This window comes from Monopterus albus, unplaced genomic scaffold (assembly GCF_001952655.1).
Source record: "Monopterus albus unplaced genomic scaffold, M_albus_1.0 scaffold113.1, whole genome shotgun sequence".
Classification (NCBI taxonomy): Eukaryota; Metazoa; Chordata; class Actinopteri; order Synbranchiformes; family Synbranchidae; genus Monopterus; species Monopterus albus.
This window is the reverse complement of record NW_018127993.1, coordinates 1,169,813-1,176,986: the sequence shown is the minus strand read 5'-3', so window position 1 is coordinate 1,176,986 and position 7,174 is coordinate 1,169,813. Positions and strand designations below refer to the sequence as shown.

The 7,174-nt window shown below is 39.3% G+C and overlaps 1 protein-coding gene across 1 annotated transcript in view; it reads right to left on the bottom strand.

Annotated features, from left to right (window-relative positions):
• Window positions 1–7,174, bottom strand: part of LOC109966549 (receptor-type tyrosine-protein phosphatase delta) — a 322,783-nt gene that overhangs the window by 193,100 nt on the left and 122,509 nt on the right. The window contains 1 exon segment of the mRNA XM_020611458.1: window positions 3,920–4,029. The gene's annotated coding sequence lies outside the window, so the exon portion shown is untranslated.

Below are 7,174 nucleotides of genomic sequence, written 5' to 3'. Positions count from 1 at the left end.
CTATGAAAGTTGACTTAGATTGTAGACAACATAAGCTAGAAGCCACTGATAGAGAGTCGGTGTTTATGTTTATGATGCTTCTCTTGTATCTATGAGGCCACAGTATTGCACATCAAAGCAAATGGAAGCTAATCACTTTAATGATGGAGGTGAGTCACAGTGCCTCAGATGGAGTCCTTTAGTTGAGGTTTAGAGGGTAAATGATGATGCACAGCACCATCTTGTGGTTGTATCACACTGGACAAAGTAAACACCACTATTTGACTGAAAAATAGCCGAATAAATAAATTTGATTATTAAATTTGAAGCCACGATGACTTCACTGACAGATTAGCTGCTAAAATAATAGTAAAAACAGTCTTTACCCTTAAGTCTGATCCTAATGGAGATGTATATTAACATTTCTCTTTTATTCCTTTAGAGATTGTAATCAGTTTATGTATGCAGAGGTTGAACTGAACAGATCCTAACACTTGCTTTAGGCATAAATGTTTGCACTATGATACTGAATAAGGAATTACGTAATTAACCCATAACGAATAACCAATTTAATTTTGCCTCCTAGAGCCTTAGTGTTTACGCCTTTGCTTGAGAGTAAGATTTTATAATGCGTTCAGAAGACCACCAGAACTATCGCCTGCCTCACAGCTAATGAGCAGTCAGGGTGCAATGCTCATGAAATAGGCTCCAGACCTAAATATTTCATCCACAGTGCTTTGAGACAAATCCGTGCATTTCATTAAACACACACAGGAGCTCAGTTCTGGTGCAAAAATTGCAGAGGAAATAAAAATGAATTTGCTATGCTTGTTTCCTCATCATCATAATAGCAATGTAATGTTAAAGCTACTACTCTTATTATAACAAATTAGGGTAGGCTATAAATTTGAACCCACATCCTCTGAGCAGCCCTGCTGATCCAAAGCACATGCTGTGTGCTGTATGTACTGTATTTAAGAGGTTATCATAAGTTGTCTCTAATCATCTAATGTTGTCCCTTTTTTGTATTTTCTTGGATCTACTAAGACCAATACTTCAATCTCTAATCCTGTCTGCCTGTGGCTGAGTGGAGATTCACCCTGGGAAACCACTGGCTGCTATCTGACTTGAAACAGATTTGATCCATTTTCCTGAGCATATCTGTCCTTTTCAGACAGGCGGTTTTCAAAAGAAATATGTCAGCAGTCTGGGGATTATGCTTTTTTTTCCCTTTGCTAATCACTAAAAGATCCTACCTGCCCGATATTTCTTTGGTTTGACAATGCAGCATGCTGAGCGACAGTCCTTTCCCATTTAGATGCTTATTTTGATCTTCTCTTTTTCTCATTGTATTGGCAGTCTAAACTCAGATGTATTAACCGTTTTCTTCATGCTCCGCTAGGTTACATGATTATCTTGTGCAAATGAAAAGTGATTTAGCAGAAAAAAGTAGAGGGTGGACTCATTTCACAAGCTTGTTCTACTGATGTTGAGCGAATAGATATTATTCATCCACATTTGCTCTTCTATCAGTGAGCACAAAGAGTTGGCACTGTTTACTTTGCTGGGGGATAAACCATCTATCAAAGCATCCTGGAGGCGAATATTCAGGCAGACACTTTCACTGCCTCCCTGGCAGCACTTCCCCACGCAGAAAATATCCAGGCATACTGTACTGCATGTGTTTGTTGTAAAAATATGGTCTTCTTGACTGTATATAGCATAGTGCATACATTCGGTGGGTGTTCTTGCTCTCACTCTGGCCTCACAGGCAGTTCTTAGTCCTCTGCCGTGTGTGTGTTTCTGCTAACCGGCTGTTGTTGAGTGTGCTCAAGTGTAAGCACACAACATGTGGGATGAGTGTGATGGATTCCTAGTATCGTTGGTAGTTATTTGTGGCATGCCTATAACCACAACTCCCCAGCTACAGCTTATTGCAGGGTGAAGATATACTGTGAGGCTGGCATAAAGCCACTGGACTTTGTAATAATTCATCAGCCAAAAAGCCCTCTGTGTACTCACCCTGCAATATTTATGCCTGGCTGAATGTATTTTCTCAGCAACATCACTGCACAGGCCCAGGGCAGAGATTTTCTCTTCTGAGAGCAGGTTTTAGTATTTCAGACCTTATTTAAATCTGGAAAACAATTCTGTGAATTTGATCTGTGATCACACCCTGTCTGCTTAGTGATGTATGTGGTGGCAGTGCCGGTAGCCATTTTAGACGTTACATTACATAATGCTTTCAAATGTATAGCTTATACATCTGCACAAATTCCAGGGATTATAATTATGTTAGTTTAACAACAATAATATAGGTGTTGTACAAGGAGAATTGCTGTTCAGTGATTATTTATCCAAATATGGACTTTAGGTTTTCCATGATATTATATATTCTATTATTCTACTGGCAGGTACCCCACCTGATCCAGGTGAGTTGACTGTTTGTTCTTCATTAGCCTCCTTGTTGCTTTGTTGCTGTTGTTTCAGTGCTAATTTATTTTCCCTTACCTCAGAGATAATTCACATAAAATGGAAATGCTTCAAAATATGGCTGAAAATCTTTCACAAAGCAAGGAAACCTTTTTTTTTATTGCATTGATGCTAATGTTTGTGCTGTTTTCAAGATGCAACCCGTTTAATTAAATGCAAATATAAAATGCTACAGAATATTAAGTCGTCATAAATCACTAAAGCATTGATTAATAAAACTTTGTTAATTTTCAAAATATATTTTATCTGTGAAGCCCAAATTACAACCCTCAGTAACATCTTGTGTTCAGTGTCACTTTCTGTGTTGACTGAGGAGAGAATTAAAGGAGTTCTCCAACAAAGCACTAACAGCTCTGATTTAGCCAGCTGTGCTGATGACACCCAGCTTCAAATAGCATCATGTGTGTGTCACACACCGTAATTTAGGTGCCTGTCCCTTAGAGTCCCATAACTCTTTCTATACAACAGGGATTTTATTTGTTTGACAGTTCTCGTCCCAGAGGGCTACAGGAAGTCTTTATACCCACATAAACAAAAGTGGTTTGAAATGCAGAGCTAGCAGGTGGATTTTTCATTCAGAACACTTCAGTCTGAGCTGCATGCGTGAAGCCTTTTTATCATCTTCCAATCGGAGTTGATAAGTTTCATCTTTACATAATGTGGCCTGAAGTGTATTAGATTATTGTTAGCGGTTAGGGTGTGAGAAGGATAGACCCAGAGTGTTGTTTTTAAATAAGGTGAGGTGAAAGTATTTGTGCTAATTACGGTAGTCAAAATCTCTGTCGTTCCTTTTTTTTTTTTATCACCACCTCCAGCCAAATTAACTGAAAACTCCTCACTGGGCTATCAGCACTATTAAAGACACTGCACAACAGCTGGGGGTGTCTTTAATGTGTTATTAGCAAGTGTTCAGAAAATGTACCAACATTGTTCTGACTGATATTTATTTAAGATATTCATCTAGCTTTTAATATCAACTGTTTGTGTTTGTCTTCAGTGACTCACACATAAGGCCAGGAAAGAAAATCTGCTAAATTAAAAACTATTTCACATTTTTATAAAGGAAACAGGCTTATGTCATAAAGTTATAACTGTTTACCATTAACAATAACACAGTCTACAGCTCATTATTAATTCAAAATGTAATTCTTAAAGCAGCTTATCTCGTTAAGAGCTTGAAGTGAAGACAAAATGCTGCATTAACAATAACACAGTCTACAGCTCATTATTAATTCAAAATGTAATTCTTAAAGCAGCTTATCTCGTTAAGAGCCTGAAGTGAAGACAAAATGCTGTGGCTTCTTTCCAATTGAGTTTTTTTTTCTTTAGAACTAATGAGATAAAGCCACCATTAAAATACAGGATGTACAACAAATGTAAAGTTTAATATTGAAAGGTTGATGTGAGGAAAACAGCTGCTCTTGCTGAAAGCAGAAAGAATACTCACCAAGAAATGAGGCTCCTCTCTCGGGCTCATGCAGGTGCCAACATGCTGCCTACTGCTGCGGGTTTACCTCGCCGACACGCCACTAAAATGACTGCCCCCTTTTCCCCCACCTAGGAGATGAGAAACAACCAGTCGGATGAGGTTTCCATCTGATACAACTGAGCAGAAAATGTGACACAAAACTTTCAACAATACAAACTGCAGCACAGCCACTATTCTGTCAATAACTGAATCAACCGATGTCAAGACTGTTTGCCTGAGGAGGATTAACTCATCAAAGCAAAGGAAGCAGTGGATGAAATGTAGTCTAGTATCAGCATGATGTTTATGGACTACTCTCATCAATGCAGCTGTTTATTTACTGTGACAGGGCAGGCAAAAGGACACCAGGCTGAGCATATTTAGGGGAGAACACACAAATATGTCACGTTTGTCTTTCTGCTCTTTTTATTCTGTGGATTTATTGAGTGACCAACTGAGAGGGAAGACAACAGCTGTAAACTGTAGCTCACACACTTCAGCACATCTTTTTTCATACTGCCGTCATTTTGCAAATTTAAGTTGACTGTATTCTCCAGAACACAGTCATTTAAGTTCAGTGGTTTTTCCCAAGATGTCTCAGTGGTAGACAGAGCATACCTACTTTAGTTGTATGAATCCACTTTGAGTCTGCAGGCTTGTGTTGGCAAGAAAAATAAGGAGAAGAATAAAATAAAGATAAAAGATTGTGGTTCAGCCCTTAAGTGAAAGCCTGGCTCTAAATGATCATCCAAGGTCAATCTAAGAGACTCCATTTTAAACCTTGGTAGCATCCCCTCAGTGTTACTAGAGAAATAGTCTTTGCACTTTTCAACTCATAGGTGTGCATTTGCACAGTCTTAACCTCGCAAAAGACGCATTAAAGACAGGACTAAATCTGACATGCTTGTGGAATAGCTTAGATGCATTTGCATAACATTTTCTGTGCAGGTGATAAAACACTATTAAGCCTGGATTACAGTATTTGATTGTGTGTGTGTTTGTGCACATTAATGTATGAGTAGTTGTGTGTGTGTCAAAGTGAATATGTTGAATACTTAACTTTGTGCTTGAATTTTGTGCAAACTGGGCTCTCTTTTAGCCGCTTGGCATGGCAACCTATGGCCAGCAGGGCCGAAGAGAATGGTGTGTGATGCCAGACTGCCATGTTAGCCATATGACCTCACGTCCCTTCAGGCAGTATAATAAATCATCACAGCCAGAGCTGGCCCAGAACACACACTTAGGTACACACCTACTGTGTATACACCTGCCTTTTACTAGCCATAACATAATATATGGTATCAAATTTAGGAATTATGGGAACACAATCACGTAAGGCACTGGTACTCACAGGTCACACCATGCCCCCCAATGGAAGGCTTACTCTTAACCCTGTGGATGGTCATACCCACTCAAGTATCTTTGAATATCATAATTAACCCCTAGCCTACTCCAGGAGAACATATATCTGCCAACATCTATACTTTACGAAAAGGGCATAAGTGAGATTAAATGGAAATGAATCCCTGAGGGTTGATGTCAGAAATACACTTTACTACCTAAATGTTAAGAACCATCATTCAACACATCAGTAATGCACCATGGTTTGTATCAGGTCACTCCTCCCTTCTTGTAAGCAGTTTTGGGAAGTTTTGTTTGGCTGCTGGACTCATTGCTATTCTAAACCAGGTCACCTGCTACTGCTGTGAATCCTACTTTATATAAAACAACTCCATCTGACAGGTGTAGGGCACCTATGTACCCAATGTTCTCAGTAAAAGGCACTACAACAGCATTTAACAAGTGTCTCTGAGACCTTGTAAGACGAAAGAGCAGATGCAATTTAAATCTAATGCCTTAATGGTTCTTCAACAGGACATTCAAATGGCCTCCAACAGACTAGGCAATACGGACGATTTTGCTGCTGTCATTTACAATACCTCAGGCGCAGAGTTAGTCTAACTCACTTGTCTGTACTTAACCGTTTTTGTTTTGCCTTTTCACTGAAGCTACATTTGTTGCTGTCATTTTCAATTTAAGTCACTTTTGCCACCTGAGCCTGAACAAATTTGCACAGTAATTGCCACGAGGGACAGAGGGCATCATATGTGTAAAACGCTCTGTGTGAAGAATATCATTGCCTCCTAGTGTCTACACATGCTCATTTAACTCACTTGGGAATGTACAGTATTTTGGGCAGCCAATAAGAATATGAAATAAAAGCAAGGTCAATGGGTTACAACAGCTTTGCTTTAATTTGATCTCAGAATAGCACACTGCAAAACTTTCCTCACAGGCACATTTGGTAAGCTCACTGGAAAGTCTGTGGACATGTAGAGGAATGCTCTGGTGTGGACTGGTCTCTGCCCAGGGAACAGTAACTCACAGCAACACAAATGCTCCAATTACAGCTGCACTCGCATGGAAACCACAGCACTACTCGCTGATCGGAAAAACAGCACTGTGATAGAGGATACTGTCATTCAGGTTCCAACATGGCATGGACTGTATTTTTAAATTTCTCAACTAGAACATTATGATGGTAGCACTAGAAGTAATTTATTTAACTTGAGGCATGTTGATTTATTGCAATAGAGTCAGACCTTTGTGGCTGTGTGAACATGTGAGTGCTGTGGGTGAGTCATCGGAACCGTCTGAATGGGAAAACAGTAGAGCAGCAGTAGAGATCCCTGTACTCCAGAGGGCACCATTAGCATGCTTTATGTGTGTCATTATGCTACACAGAGCAATACCAGGCCTTTTTTAGAGCAGTTTAGCACCAGTCCAATACAGTAACCAAACAGCATCATCAGTGCTCCTCTGCAAAAGTCTATGAGAAGAATTTTAAATGTGATTACAGCAGAACGAGCTCCAGTGAAAAGGCATCCGTTCCTCTACAATTTATAGAACATCCAACCTGGTTTGAAGAAATAAATCTAACTTAACCTGATTGCTGACCTGAACTTTTTTTTTCATATTAAATGATAATAAAAACCAAATAGTCAGAAAAACCGATTCACGGTAACTGAGCAATAGATCATGTGCAGCCACTTGTTCTTTCTCTACATTCATCTATACTAACAGCATTTAGTTGTTTGACCCTTGATTTGATTTCTAGGGACTGATTGTATTAACTTGTTTATATTACTAGGTGCATTGACATTTGAACAGTGAAAACAGGATTTTGGTCACTGGTGATTGTCGTAGACGGGGGGGGGGGGGGTTTTTTAAATC